Here is a 16280-nt window from a genome sequence, read left to right on the forward strand (position 1 = left end):
TAACCCATCTGAAGCAGTGAACACACACACCAGTGTTGTTTTCTGCAGCCGTTTTTGATTTAGTTTTAGTTTTAGTCTTTTGGACGAAATGCTTATTAGTTTTAGTCACATTTTAGTCAATTCCATCCTTGATAGTTTTGGTCTAGTTTTAGTCGACGAAAACTAAAAGGGTTTTAGTCCAGTTTTAGTCATTCATTTTAGTCGAAAAAATAATTACTTTATAACATTAAATTAGGCCAATACAGAGATAAGAAATTGTAATCGAGGTTGACAGGTTGTGCATAACATATTCTCTACATAAACGCTGTCTAGTGTGCATGCTGTCTACATAAACACTGTCTAGTGTGCATGCTCTCTACATAAATGCTGTCTAGTGTGCATGCTCTCTACATAAACGCTGTCTAGTGTGCAGGCTCTCTACATAAACGCTGTCTAGTGTGCATGCTCTCTACATAAACACTGTCTAGTGTGCATGCTCTCTATATAAACGCTGTCTAGTGTGCATGCTCTCTACATAAACGCTGTCTAGTGCGCATGCTCTCTACATAAACATTCTCTAGTGTGTTTGCTCTCTACATAAACGCTGTCTAGTGTGCATGCTCTCTACATAAACGCTGTCTAGTGTGCATGCTCTCTACATAAACGCTGTCTAGTGTGCATGCTTCTATATAAACGCTGTCTAGTGTGCATGCTGTCTACATAAATGCTGTCTAGTGTGCATGCTCTCTACATAAACGCTGTCTAGTGTGCAGGCTCTCTACATAAACGCTGTCTAGTGTGCATGCTCTCTACATAAACACTGTCTAGTGTGCATGCTTCTATATAAACGCTGTCTAGTGTGCATGCTCTCTACATAAACGCTGTCTAGTGCGCATGCTCTCTACATAAACATTCTCTAGTGTGTTTGCTCTCTACATAAACGCTGTCTAGTGTGCATGCTTCTATATAAACGCTGTCTAGTGCGCATGCTCTCTACATAAACGCTGTCTAGTGCGCATGCTCTCTACATAAACATTCTCTAGTGTGTTTGCTCTCTACATAAACGCTGTCTAGTGTGCATGCTCTCTATATAAACGCTGTCTAGTGTGCATGCTCTCTACATAAACGCTGTCTAGTGCGCATGCTCTCTACATAAACATTCTCTAGTGTGTTTGCTCTCTACATAAACGCTGTCTAGTGTGCATGCTCTCTATATAAACGCTGTCTAGTGTGCATGCTCTCTACATAAACGCTGTCTAGTGCGCATGCTCTCTACATAAACATTCTCTAGTGTGTTTGCTCTCTACATAAACGCTGTCTAGTGTGTTTGCTCTCTACATAAACGCTGTCTAGTGTGTATACTCCATTGTTCACAGACTCGTGTTTCTGCCTCCGTTTAACATGTCGCAATGCGACATGTTAAACGCTGTCTAGTGATAGATGTTTGTGATAGAGCACAAACATGTCATGATGAACACACAACTAGATGACCACACTGTCCGTTAATGTAAATATGATGGCTAAACATGCTGCTAACGTTAGAGTAGCCAGGTGTGCTGCTGCTCATTTAGACATATTAAGGCACAGCAACAGGTCTGAAAAGCTACATTTCCCCCCATATGTTTGACAGTAACTCAAATATGGGTCAATATATGATAAAGCATTCAGCTGCTGTCCCACCAATAATCCCTGCAGGACAAGTTTTACTCATGACATGTTAATTGAATTTAAGTTAGCTTAACCAAGCCAACTTTAGCATGAAGCTAGCGGTCCCATTCATTTTTGCCAGGTCACGGTGTTTTGGAAAACTTCATAGGAAATTCATCACAGCCCGATTGTTGAGTGACATTAACCAAAGCTAGCAAACGTATACATGACCTGTTAAGGACTTCTTGTAACGTTAACTTACCGTCGCAGAAATAGCAGCATGGTGAGCCTTTAGATGCCTCTTGAGGTTGGTCGTATTCTTGCCACGTAGTTTATAGCCACAGCGTGTACCGCTGTCTCCCACTTCAAGGCATTCCGTTTTATTTTTTGCTGGATTATGTGTAGAATATGTCCATAAATCATCACGTCTTTTCCGCCCACCAAGTCCTTGTGCTGGCGTTGCCGCCGCCATGGTCCATGAACTGTGTGTGGCTGCCCCGGTGTGCACTGTGCCCGCCCCGGTGTGCACTGTGCCCGGACATGCCTGGTGCTGGGCGTGACCAAACAAGGACAGGACGCAGGTGCATTGCTGATATTTTCAGCATTTGGCAGACAGGTTGCACGCACCACCATGTATTTTGATAGTCCTATAGCCAACCCCCTAACATTTTCGTCTCGTCTCGACAACGAAAACAACAGATACGTCTCGTCATATTTTCGTGATCAAAGACACTGACACACACACACACACACACACACACACACACACACACACACGCATGCATGCACACGTACACATCCCCAGAGCAATGTGCAGAATAAATAATAAATAAATCCATTTGTGGGTAAATTATATGGATCTGTGATGCCTGCATGTTTCAGCTTTTGAATGTAACATGATCTGCTGGTATAATCTAAATTTTTTATCATTTCAGAGAGATTGTACTGACTGCAGTTGTCTCAATTTTTGCTATTAACTGTCACAGCTGTTTCTTTGTTTGCCTGGCAATATGGCGGAAGCTGCGTGATAAGCAAAAATCTGTGACATCAGTGAAAATCTGCTATCGAGAATTTGTGGTGAATTTTGAAACCTAAAATATGACAACAACGAACCCATACTTTTGCACGTCTTAAGACCTATTTGCAGGAATACTGAGACAAAATAATACCTGAAATTCTTTATAACCTGGTGTCTTTAGTCCCTAAACATCTTTTTAGTTTTTAGTGTTTTGAGAAGAAATAGCAACATTACCAACTTTTTGGAAATGTGTTGCAAGAATCAAAATTTATATATATATATATATATATATGTGTGTGTGTATGTGTGTGTGTGTGTGTGTGTGTGTGTGTGTGTGTGTGTGATTGTGCAATACAGGTTAAAGATTATTTACAAATCATTGTTGTTTTCAGTTTTAATTTCAATTTCAACATACTGTCCCAACTTTTTCTGATTTGGGGTTGTAAAAATTGTATATAAGAAGAAGTAATGAAGAGTTAGCATGGTCACATCACAGCAAGAATGTTCTGGGCTCAAACATCCTGGCTGACTGGAGCCTTTCTGTGTGGAGTTTGAATGTTTTCCTTGTGCCTGCATGGGTTTCCTCCAGGTGGTCTGGTTTCCTCCCATCATCCAAAAACATGTAGATTAGGTCAACTGGCTACTCTAAATTGCCCATAGGTGTGAGTGTGAGTGGTTGTTCATTTCTGTGTTAGCCCTGTGGTAGCTTGACAATGTGCCCAGGGTGTACCCCACCTCTCACCCAAAGTCACCTGGGATTGGCTCTAGCTTCACCCCGTGACCCTGAGGGATATTTGGTATAGGTAATGGATGGATGGATGGATGGATGGATGTACAAGTAGTGAAAAAAACATTGTCAGTATTTGATGTGAACACCCTTTGCCTTTAAAACTACATCAGATGTCTACACTGAGGTGCAGTGTCATGCAGTTTTATACTTAAATTAGCTAGTCAGTTTTTCTAACCATCTTGGAGACCCTGCCACAGTTCTACTAGGGTTTCTACAGGAAATCCAAGAGAGCCTCCATTACGTTTTTTTTTTCTGTACTAACATAAAGCATTTCACTGTAACTTTTTCTTTTTATGGAAAGTGAATTAGAAATCTATATTTATCTTTTTTCTACTGACAGTGATGCAGAAGATATAAAATAAAGATCCAAGATAAAATGTCTATAAAAAATAAAGACCGCAAAACATTTGCACTCATGCCTGAAAACATACCCTTAATGCTCATCTGCTTAATATTTTGGGTTAGTCAGGCTGAGGGAAAGGGGAGCAGAAGCAGCAGGCCTTTCCAGCGAGATGCATTACATGTGACCATGGTAGTTCTGGAGGTGTTGAAAAATACTGGTGGCAACATGAGCTGTATTGAGACATCGCAGTCTGGCTCTTATTCCAGGGGATACCTTAATTACAGAGCAAGGGCTTATGCAGTTGAATAATACAGTAGATAGTACATAAGAAATGGCAAGACATTCTCAGCTATGAAGCAACTGGAGAGTATTGAAATGGGATAGAGGGGCTGTACATTACATCACTGTTGAATTGGAGAGGCTCGTGAGAATGACAGTGAAGACCAAATTTAACAATTTCAGTGGCTAGCATTAGCCATTACTATGAGTTAGTTTTCCTGCTGGTGAAGACTTGATTGCTGCCAGTGCAGTCAAAATATAATCCATAGAAGCATCGCTTTTTGGGGCGGCATGGTGGTGTAGTGGTTAGCACTGCCGCTTCACAGAAAGAAGGTTCTGGGTTTGAGCCCAGTGGCCGATGGGGGCTTTTCTGTGTGGAGTTTCCATGTTCTCCCCGTGTCTGCATGGGTTTCCTCCAGGTGCTCTGGTTTACTCCATAGTCCAAAGACATGCAGTTAGGTTAACCTGCTACTCTGAATTGCCCATAGGTGTGAATGGTTGTTTGTCTGGGAAGCTGCAACAGGCCTAGCAAGCTGGCAGTAGATGAAGCGTGCTCTTGACAGACACAGACAGCCTCATAAGAGGCTGGCAACTAACAGGCCAATTGGCCTACAGGGTGTGATAGAAATATTTGTTTGGCATGCTTGAAACTGGTACAGGCTGGTCTGATTGCTATACTTGTTCTTGAATCTGGAACAGGCAGGGCAGGCTGTTCTGATTCCTACTTGTTTTGGTTAGTTAAATCCTTGAGATTTATCTTCGCTCACACATTCTGTTCTCTGCTTAATGAAGGTTACTTTGATCAGTAATGTCTTTCTACTTTTCATAAGATTATGATCCTGAAGGTGATGTAATGGTACATAATGTCTCTCTTCTTTCATAGAGTAGTGTAGTCTAAACCAGTGCTTTAACGCTTCATCACCCATTTACGTTATACATAGATAACTTAGCTTTGTCAATCACATCATCATCATCCAATCACATAGCTACAACACACTCTTGAATGTGAATATATATACTCATGTTTGTCCTACAATAAACTGCGAAACATCGCTGAACAGCTGTGTCTGCGTCAGTTTGCTCCCAGATATCCATGAGGCAGAATCTCTTAGGTGGCAGAGGTCTACATTCCTAGATCATCCATCCATCCATCCATCCATCCATCCATCCATCCATTATCCATAACTGCTTATCCTGTACAGGGTTGCAGGCAAGCTGGAGTCTATCCCAGCTGACTATGGGCGAGAGGCGGGGTACACCCTGGACAAGTTGCCAGGTCATTGCAGGGCTGACCCTTAGCTCATGTTTACATTAGACCGTATCAGCGGATCATCAGATTAACGTTTTTAAAACGATTAGTGTGCACACAGCAACACCAATACACGATTTGCGTGCACACAGCAACACCAATACACGGATACGCTCGGCTCCGCAGGCATCCTGCGCTCCAAATCACTCCGCCCTGAACAGCGAGTGCCCTCTGGAGGGTGCGCACTCCGGCCCTGCGCAGCTCACAGAGCACGCGAGTGAAGTGCACAAGCAGTGATTCGGGACTGAGCCGCTGTGTGTGTGATCCCAGCGCATATCACTTACCACTTGCAAGTGGAAGGATGGCAAGCCTAAAGACAATCATAACTACACAATGGGCAGTATTTGCATCAGTATTTGCAGTATTTTCATACTTTTATACTCTTTAATGAAAGGTGATACAAGGCGGAAGTCCGCGCCGTTTTTCAGCAGTCGCGTCACATGACCAACGCCAGCGAATCAGGAAGGTGGATGTCACAGTGACGTTGTCCAATGACGACGCCAGCTAGAGCTCAGCTCAGCGTATCCGCGTATCTCAATGTTTACACAGCACCGGAGCTGACACGATCTGGATTGAATACGTGGACCCTGGCGGATTCCCGTTTCCCGGCGTTTCCAGGCGTTTTAATGTAAACGGACAGTGCATCCGCGAAGAAAACAAGACAGATACGGTCTAATGTAAACTTGGCCATAGAGACAAGCAACCATTCACACCTACGGTCAATTTAGAGCCACCAATTAGCCTAACCTGCATGTCTTTGGACTGTGGGGGAAACCCACGCAGACACAGGGAGAACATACAAACTCCACACAGAAAGGCCCCTGTCAGCCACTGGGCTCGAACCCATAACCTTCTTGCTGTGAGGCAACAGTGCTAACCACTGTGCCACCCTATTCCTAGATCATACTTTGTCAATTCAACCTCCTTTGCTCCAGACAGATCAAAACCTAACAGGGTGTCAGGATAAAAAAAATAAATAAAATAAATCACTTTTTGCAGGGTAGAAAAATTACCATTGAATAGTTTGACTGGCTCAGCACATGATGCTGCAGAGCCAAAACTTGAATGACATGCTTTCCTTACACCCATAAGGCAGTGGGCATAGCAGCCACAAGTTTTGCACCATTTTATCATCCAAAACCAGGTGTAAATTAGTAGCATAGCCAGCATTTTTTGGCAGAATTTCAATGCTTTTGAATTGTTGACTTGGGATAAAACTGAATGTTAATTTCAGATGCATTGTAAGCACATTTTGCGGTCACATCAAATCTCATTTTGCGCTGCCTTCTCACATGTGAGGCCCATTGTGTGTAAAGTTTATATTATACAATCATTTTGCCTTTTCTACTGATGGGTGGCCGAATTGTTCTGCTCTTCCCACACTTCTCCAAAAGTACCAGGAACTGAAGCTGCTGCCCCCTGTAGGATTGTCATTTTGCTCGTTTCTTGTCTTTTTTCTAAAACCCAGCTGGTGCAACTGTTACTGATAGCATCTCTCATGTGTGTTTTGACTGCTAGCACATGTTGTCTCTGTCTATTATGCTTTTATCTGTGATGGCTTTCCAATGTGGGGTGGCGAGGCTTGTAGAGAGACAGTAGACACGGTGTTCTGGTGCTGTTGTTTACCCTGGACACCATGACTTTAGCCTCACGCTGACGTTACGCCATTGGCTACATAATTTACATTCATAAAGGCAGATGACAGAATTTAAAGCATGCATATCTCAACTTCCTGTTGGGCAGAACTGGGGAGAGTTAATAAGAAAGCAGCAATCCCAGGGTGAAGAGAGAGTTTTGACTCAAAAATGTGACATAAAACATTCTACTTAGAAGGCATTGTTAATACTGAGAAAGCCTTTGAGCAAGTTTAAGCATGCATACTAAGTGGAATTGCTAATAGGAAGCCTGATGCAAGGCATTACTTGTGAGATTAGCAAGTAATTCGAGAAATAAATGAATACTGAGGATGCCTCTTCTCATATATCTATGTTTGGTGATGCCTGACTGCACGGAGTTTAAATGCTCACTTTGTATCAGTGCCTTATATAACTAAAACAGTCAAGCACTAAGTTTTCAAAATGTCATGATGGTTTTCTCGAGAGAAAACAATATGTAACAAATCAGTAAGAATTGCTAGGTTTTTTTGTTTGTTTGTTTGTTTTTTTTAATCCAGCACATGGATATACAACTATTTACATCAGAACTGAAATCCAACTGATTAGATCTCATCATGGCCATCGGAGTTGAGCATGACAACCTCTAAAGAGAGAGGAATTTAGAATCAGATATTTCACACGGGGTCAGAAGACAAACAGGAACGAGACAGAGAATGCAAAGACTGATTTCTGGAGAGAACGGCATGCTTCTGCTGCCTCACACAACAAGATAAGTGTAATTAATTAGTCTGGAACACACCCTTGGAGGGTGCTCACACTGTGTAAAAATGATTATAGATTAAAGTACAGATCATTTCATTTAAGTTACTATCAACTCATTAAGACCATCATATTTCATGCTTTACTGTCTATTAGGCTTTCAGTAGAGAATTAATCCCACTATTCACTTCAGCAATTAAAATTCCATCTAATCAATTTGACACTTAACTCTTATCCCAGGCCTCATCAGACTTTTCATGGTGCTTTTGATCATCTTCTTCCTGCATGCCAAAGAGTACATATCCAGCATAACAGTGAATCTGCTTTAATATCACACCACCAATGCAACAGCCACACTCGAGTGTGCCCAGCAAAAAAAAAGGCCACCACAAGGAATCTACATACACTGTTGAAGAGCACCTTAGGCCAAGAGGAGAATAAACCCAAAAGCAACAGGGAGGGAATTGGAGATCATGACTCCATTAGCATCTCTCTTAAAGGCACTGAAAGTTAGATCATAAAACCCAAGGAAATGAGTCACTGCAGAGATCTTCGATACGCTGGAGTGGAGATGGTGGATTATCTCATCTCATCTCATTATCTCTAGCCGCGTTATCCTGTTCTACAGGGTCGCAGGCAAGCTGGAGCCTATCCCAGCTGACTACGGGCGAAAGGCGGGGTACACCCTGGACAAGTCGCCAGGTCATCACAGGGCTGACACATAGACACAGACAACCATTCACACTCACATTCACACCTACGGTCAATTTAGAGTCACCAGTTAACCTAACCTGCATGTCTTTGGACTGTGGGGGAAACCGGAGCACCCGGAGGAAACCCACGCGGACACGGGGAGAACATGCAAACTCCGCAAAGAAAGGCCCTCGCCGGCCACGGGGCTCGAACCCGGACCTTCTTGCTGTGAGGCGACAGCGCTAACCACTACACCACCATGCCGCCCATGGTGGATTATATAAAGCAAAATATCATTTTCAGTGGTTGATTGCTGTTTTTAAAGCCACTTATTAGCACATCCCACTAGTGATAGAACATAGCAAATAAGATTATTCATTTTCCTCAGCTGTTATTGGTACCAGGCAGCACAGTGGTGTAGTGGTTAGCACCGTCACCTCACAGCAAGAAAGTTCTGGGTTTGAACTCAGTGGCCAACGGGGGCCTTTCTGTGCGGAGTTTGCATGTTCTCTGCGTGGGTTTCCTCCGGGTGCTCCGGTTTCCCCCACAGTCCAAAAACATGCAGGTTAGGTTAATAGCCCCCAAGCGTAACTACATCGTCACTTGTTTACCACAACGCATTGTGGGGGATAGCCGGAGTCAGTAGTTGAACGATATGATGGATGTCAGATTAATTTTATGTGAGAGGAGCAATTTTGTCATGGAAGACAATGAAATTGGTGATTTAAAGAGGTGGATAACATGTTGAGGGTTTACAGCAGGAAAATTGGAATCCAAATCAAGCTTGGTGAGAAGGTAAGAGTCTAGACCGAGTCTATGACACTGTACAACAACAACAACATCACATCTCAGAATGTCTTATTTTTGAGGATGTATATTGGATCACAAAGCAATCTTAGACTTAAGTCTAAATTTGTTTCTTTTAACCTTCAGTTATTCCTTACCATTTTCTAAGAAGCTTTGTTCGAATGAAATCATAGCCTTGTACTTAATCTTGATCCAGCACTATGAAAGTTACAGATGCAGTAAGGGAAACTATTATGAAAAATCAACTGTTGACTTAAGTCTAAGATTGCTTTGTGATCCCGGGCCCAGATGAAAAACATCAAAACATATTTATAAATGAGTGATTAGTTAAATCAAATTTGATATCAGGAAACATTACCAATAAAAATTATTTTGGAAATCCGCCAATCTGCCATGTCATATTCAGTATAAATGCATTTTCTTCAATAAATGCAACGAGTGAAGTGCACTGAACATCATACATACCCAAAAGAGAACCCTTCGTGGTTTGGGAATTTTAATGGTCCAACAGGCTTGTTCGGCTGCCGAGCTGTTCGGCTGCCGAGCGCTTCGGCACATTGAGAGGCAAAGGCCGAAGAATGCTTCTTTGTTTTACAGACTTTGGAATATTGCTAGTTTCAGACGATGAACAGTGTCGATTGTTATAATCTTCTATAACCAAAGGCTGTTCCGAAGACCATGGAAATATTGCTGGGTCACAGTTTAAGAACGTCCTTTTCCCACCAGAGAAATGTAAGCTACAAACACTTGTCCATTTCGATTCAGTTTGAAGGTTTTCATTGTGGATTAAACTTATCCATATGCTTCTTCTCTTCTTCGCGACTGGCAGCTGATAAAAACTCAAATTAGGTGTTCTCTTTGTTGTGGAGACACAGTTAGGCACACAGCAATTCACTTTAGGCATGGTTAAAACCAGTTAGACAGAACAATGCAGTGTTTAACAAAGGCGAAAGTAAACAATACGGCGGAGCTGACCCCGGGTATCGCCCATAACGCATTGCAGTAAACAAGTGATGGCGTAGTGATGGGTTAGGTTAATTGGTGGCTCTAAATTGACTATGGGGTGAATGTGAGTGTGAATGGTTGTTTGTCTCTATGTGTCAGCCCTACGATGACCTGGCGACTTGTCCAGGGTTTACCCCGCCTCTCGCCCATAGCTGGGATAGGCTCCAGCTTGCCCACGACCCTGCACAGGATAAGTGGTTGTGGATGATGGATGGATGGATGGATGGATGGCATGTTATTGGTACCATGCCAAACCATTCTCATATGATCACTCTCATTTCTGAAACTCTTTCAGGAAATAATGCAGTGTAACTTCCAGGTTTCACAGTGTAATTATCTACTGCTAACATTTTACTATAGACGAGTGACTCCATCACATAAGATAAAGATGGTAAAAAACAATTTCTGTGTCTAATTCTGTCACCTATGACTGAACGATTATAATTAACTGTCTAATATTGATAATAACTTGTCCAGGGTGTAGCCCACCTCTCGCCCATAGTCAGCTGGGATAGGCTCCAGCTTGCCTGCAACCTTGTACAGGATAAGCGACTACAGATGATGGATGGATGGATGGATGGATGGATGGATATTGATAATATGTTAAATCAAAGGGCTGGCTATAATGCAAAACATAGGTTTCTGTTAATGTACTCATTCAAACACAACTGTATCACTTTTATTGCAGACGTTCCACATAATCTAATGCGAATAGTAAATATATTTTTTGAAAGTGTGCTGTTATTTAACAAAGAAAAACATCTAATTGTTGATGTGGTGAAACTTTCTGTAAGGAGGTACAGTATTTATTTAACATTAAAGGAAGGAGACTCCAGTGTCAGTAACTTTGTAGCTTTAGAAGAGTCAGTCTCTGTCTTCAGGACAGAGGACTTTGCACTTTTCTGTTTCTCTGGCTACATCCACACGACAACGGCAACGAGATTTAAAAAAAAAAAATATCGCGTCCACATGGGCAATGGATCAGTAAAATATCAGGTACATATGGCAACGCAACGCTTGCTGAAAACGATGCAATACACATGCCACACCTCTAGGGGCGCTGTAAGACAGTCCCATCGGAGACACCAGAACAATAGAAGAAGTAAGGATGCATGCGCATAAACTATTATGCGCGAGACTTCATATTAGCCACAAAGTCAGAAAAATCTGTTCGTAAAGTTACGTTATAATGACCAAATACAATGAAAAGTATTTTTCCAGTCTCACCTGTGAAAGGTAATCCCATGTGATCTCGTTTGGACGGCAAACCTGTTGGTACAGTTAAACGCAGCACATGAATGAGGCATCTTTATTCTCCGCTTTGCCCCATCCAATATGGTGGCGAGGATGACGTATGATTCAACGCAGAAGGCGGCGTCTTTAATGGTCCGGAATAAATTGAATGCTACACGTTGATGGATTAATATGTTCTTCTACGCCCTTTTTGAGGAATGTATTGTAGGACTTAAACCAACATCTGAAGAGGTGAGATCACTCCTTTTTTTCCCCTATTTTTGCTGGCGGGATTGACTCTGCCCTAAGGGCTACTCTCTCTCTCTCTCTCTCTCTCTCTCTCTCTCTCTCACTTTGCACCATTACACAATAAATATTCACAGTGAAAATATTTTGTAAGCGCGTTTCATGAACCAAGTTATAGGATTTGTTGACAACTCGCATCGAGTTCGTTACACTTCTACCCAGCGTGAAGCACTCACAGTCATGTGGTTGTGACATCATCGTAAACAAATCCATTCTACTCATCCAGACGACTTCGCAACGGCGCCGTTGCCAGATTTTTCCACTCTGGAACCCGTTCTCAAAAGATTTTATTTTGGGGCACCCAAAACACCGGTGCCGTGTGGACACCAGGCCGAAACGATAAACAATTTTATCAGATTCACCTGAATCCTTTGCCGTGTGGACAGGGCCTCTGTAATATGACAAGCTGTGTTTTTCCTCTTATTAATTTCAACACAGAGAGAGAGAGAGAGAGAGAGAGAGCGAGAGAGAGAATTAAGGCTGGTGAAGTAATACTAAAGTTAAACAAAAGTATGTCATGCATTAAAAAAAAAGATAAGAATTGCCAAATTGCTGAGGATCAAAATGCTTCAGAAAGTCCAGTACCAATCAAAAGTTTGGACACACCGACTCATTTATAGGTTTTTTTTTCCTGTATTTTGAATATTTTGTACATTGTAAAACAATACTGAAGACATCAAAACTATGAAATAACATCTGGAACATATATAGAATTATGTGGTAAATAAAAAAGTGTTAAAAAACAAAATATGTTTTATATTTTAGAGTCTTCAAAGTAGCCAGCGTTTACCTTGATGATGCTTTGCACACTATTGACGTTATCTTAACCAGCTTCATGAGGTAGTCACCTGGAATGCTTTTCAATTAGCAGGTGCCTCGTCAAAAGTTAATTAGTGCAATTTCTTGCCTTCTTCATGTGTTTGAGATCAAACAGTAAATAATAAAAATACAGTTATTAGCCCTATTCCACAACTGTAGTAATCCATATTACATCAAGAACCGCTCAATTAAGTAAAGAGAAACGACATCCATCATTACTTTAAGACATGAAGTGTCTTTGAATTAATAAAACAACAACAACAACATTGAATTAGAAGGTGTGTCCAAACTTTGGACTGGTACTGTATATAATCACCCTCATATCACACCATCTTTTTGTTCATGATTTTCCTATAATAGCATGTCTTCTCATGATTTATTCCTTATTTGGTGACTTAGGGACACTGCATTTTTTATTTACTCATTATGACAATGCTTTATGTGTGATGCAGAATGCAATTCAAGCATTTATAAGCAGTTCAAGCTTGAGCTTGGTGTTCTGGTTCTCTTGAGATTTGAATTCGCAATCCTTCCAGTCACTATCACTAGAACCTCAACTGTTGGGCTAATATTCCTTGCTGTAGGGTGAATTACATTTACCTGAAAGATCAGCCCTATTTCTGATGAAAAATCAGTGATTGAGCACCATAGGATCCCTCCCCATAGTCCCTTTTCTGAACCAGCCCAGCCAGAGGAAGAAGACGTTTCATGTTTCCTGTCCTGTTTATCCAGATGAGGAAGCAGCTGTGATGGAAATCCTCCTCACACGTTGATATGATTTGTGACTGCTGGAAGGTTTTGACCTTCTGAGTTTTTCTTCATGCTGCTGACTAGAGACATGCAGCACAGTCAGTACATCTGTGTCTTTTCCTGCAGGAACTCCCCTGAACGCTGGCAGGGAAGCCAGGCTTGCCAGAGACATCTGAAGGATTCCAGGTGATTTGATCTCTATCAGACACACCACAACCCTGGAGAAGGAAGGGTTACTGGAATGGAAGGAATCAGAAATGGTGATCCCCTCCACCTCTCTCTCTCTCTCTCTCTCTCTCTCTCTCACACACACACACACACACACACACACACACACACACACACCCCTACCTGTGAATGTTGGATTGACTGGATGGTTCAGTTTTCAAGACTATAAGACAACATGCACTAATGGATAGATATTGTCCAAGGATCATCCTCTGAGCAGTACGTCAGTCAAAAGGTGTATTGGAAAATTGACTTGTAAGCACAGAATGCAGACATCGAAGCGCATTTCCTTCAGCTTGTTATGTTTCTCTTCCCAGCATGTTATTGAAGAGCTCTCATGGGGCTGCAAGATTACACAGAGTTTTATTATTTTTTTAACACATTGCTTCCTCCCACAATTTCCATCGAGAATGACTTTCAGATGAGGAAATCCAAGATCAGGTTTTATCAGCTAAAATACTAACTACTTTATAGTATTGCAAAAAATATCTGCTGTTGCCGAACATGCAGCGCTCGAAACTAACGGTGTCCCGACGTCCCAGGGACCATAAAAAATGTCATCGGGACACAAAATTATCATATCTGGGACAATCCCGGGACAATGGAAAAAAATAGATCTAGAAAAAAAGTTCTACATTAATATTATTTACAAAGCCGTAACACATACGTAGACATTCACCTAATTTGTCATTTTTAATTTTAAAACGTTAACAGCGAAAAATACATAGTAGCTACACTTTCGATGCACCTGCATCCGTAGGCTACAGAGCAGCGCATTCTGTTCTAGAATCTTCGGCCGGTGTCCGCATTATATGGACTTGGAATGGAATTGCTACCGCACACGCTGCGCCGACTCTTGCCAGAACAAAAATGCTTAAGTGGTTGAAGCGGACCGACCGCGGGGAAGAAACTGAAAGCCCAGACATAACGTCTCCGGGACCTTCAGGATCCAAAGTGTCATCGCCTGGTCTGCAGGCAACGCTAGCAACTGAATGAACTTAATGAACACTGTTAGACACGTTATAAAATACAGCAGGAATGATGTGGATGATATTGACGGAAGATACCGTCCAACAGAATAAGTGAGTTTTCTTGGTGTCTTTCTAGTTCAGAAAGTTTAGTCAGTCAGCAGCACAACTAGGCTCGGACCTGGCACTATGTTGATGTTGACTTTGTTGACTTTCGGCAGCGAAAGTTCATAAAATGGATAACGGAAAGTTCATAAAAATGGATAACGGTAATGGATAACGGTAATGGTGAAAATTATAAGTTGGCCTTATAAGTGCCAACAGATATTCAAGGTATAAGTAGATGAAATGAACATAAAAGGGGTCTTATTTTCAACTAAAGTGTACTGCAGATGTAGGGAGTTGAAACATTTTCTGAATGAGCTAGTTGGCCCCTTTAAATAAACGGGTATCTATTCATACAGTGAGATCGCCAAAGTTTAATAAACTGAAAATGCAATAACTGTAATTTTGAAGTAGATGATGTATAGGACATGTGTCGCTTGTGTCTTGTGACTTATTGTAAAAATGATATAAAGGGTTCAAAATCGCATAGTTACAAATATAATAGTAACTTCATATGATAATATTAACCACTGGTTATTTCAGAGAGGAAAAAAATGGGGACACTATTGCTTCCATTCGGGACAATACAACACAGAATTCGGGACCACTGGGGGACACAAAGAAAAAAAGTTAATTTCGAGCCCTGCGAACATGTACACATTTTGAAACCTCCACCAGCCATCTTTCTTTTTTCAAGCTTGTCACCTCAGCATTCAAGAGCCAACAAAAACTGCACTTAATGCATGAGTGACTACTGGATTGAGATGCTTTCTTTTTGGATTGTAACCTTCATTCTAATTAGTGCTACTCATGGGGGGTGTTCTTTTTATCAAGAGAGGCTGATGGGTGGAGGTGAGTATACGACTGTGAATGTGTGAACAGTCAATTCATAGCCCCAGTCCATTTGAATATGAATCTCCACAGTAAGTGACCATAAAGTAAGAGAAACAAAGACTTTAAGGATTTAAGATTCTGCTCAGTTGTTCATTACCCCCTCTTTGTGAGCCCTCCCCTCTTCCCTCTCTCACTACAGTCTGCCTAAAATCAGACCTGCCTGAAGACAATATTGTATTCTTTTCCCTTGAATGACACATGGGGAACTAGGGGTTCTGGAGAGTACTGCCAAGCACCGGGGACAATGAGGAGGTCCTGAACCCGATCCTGTCCAGATTCTCACAAGCGGCTTTCTGCCATTCTTCCTTTTTTTCTTTCTACATATTTCATATGAGTGCATATTATTGCACAAGTGTAATTACAACTGTAAAACAGTACTTATATCCATCTTCTTTCAATATCTTTCACTTCCTTCAGATAGAAAACATTCATCCATCCATCCATCATCTGTAACCGCTTATCCAGTGTAGGGTCGCAGGCAACCTATCCCAGCTGACTATGGGCGAGAGGCGGGGTACACCCTGGACAAGTCACCAGATCATCGCAGGGCTGACACACAGAGACAAACAACCATTCACACTCACATTCACACCTACAGTCAATTTGGAGCTACCAGTTAGCCTAAGGGCCTCTGCATGCTCTTGCGACAAGGCTTTCGCAGATAGCTTTTCGCAGACAGTTGTAATTTATCGTTGAGCGGGGAGTAATAGGCGTACACGATGTTATTCACCG

General features: G+C 41.8%; 1 long non-coding RNA gene across 1 annotated transcript in view; it reads right to left on the bottom strand.

Moving 5' to 3' along the window:
• The window catches only part of LOC132889260 (uncharacterized), a 140251-nt gene extending 138108 nt beyond the window's left edge, over positions 1-2143 (bottom strand). The window contains exon 1 of the long non-coding RNA XR_009655036.1: positions 1889-2143. This is a non-coding gene — a long non-coding RNA (uncharacterized LOC132889260). The remainder of the gene's footprint in view (positions 1-1888) is intronic.
• Between the last annotated feature and the right edge of the window lie 14137 nt (positions 2144-16280).

Source organism: Neoarius graeffei, chromosome 7, assembly GCF_027579695.1.
Source record: "Neoarius graeffei isolate fNeoGra1 chromosome 7, fNeoGra1.pri, whole genome shotgun sequence".
In the NCBI taxonomy this organism is placed as follows: Eukaryota; Metazoa; Chordata; class Actinopteri; order Siluriformes; family Ariidae; genus Neoarius; species Neoarius graeffei.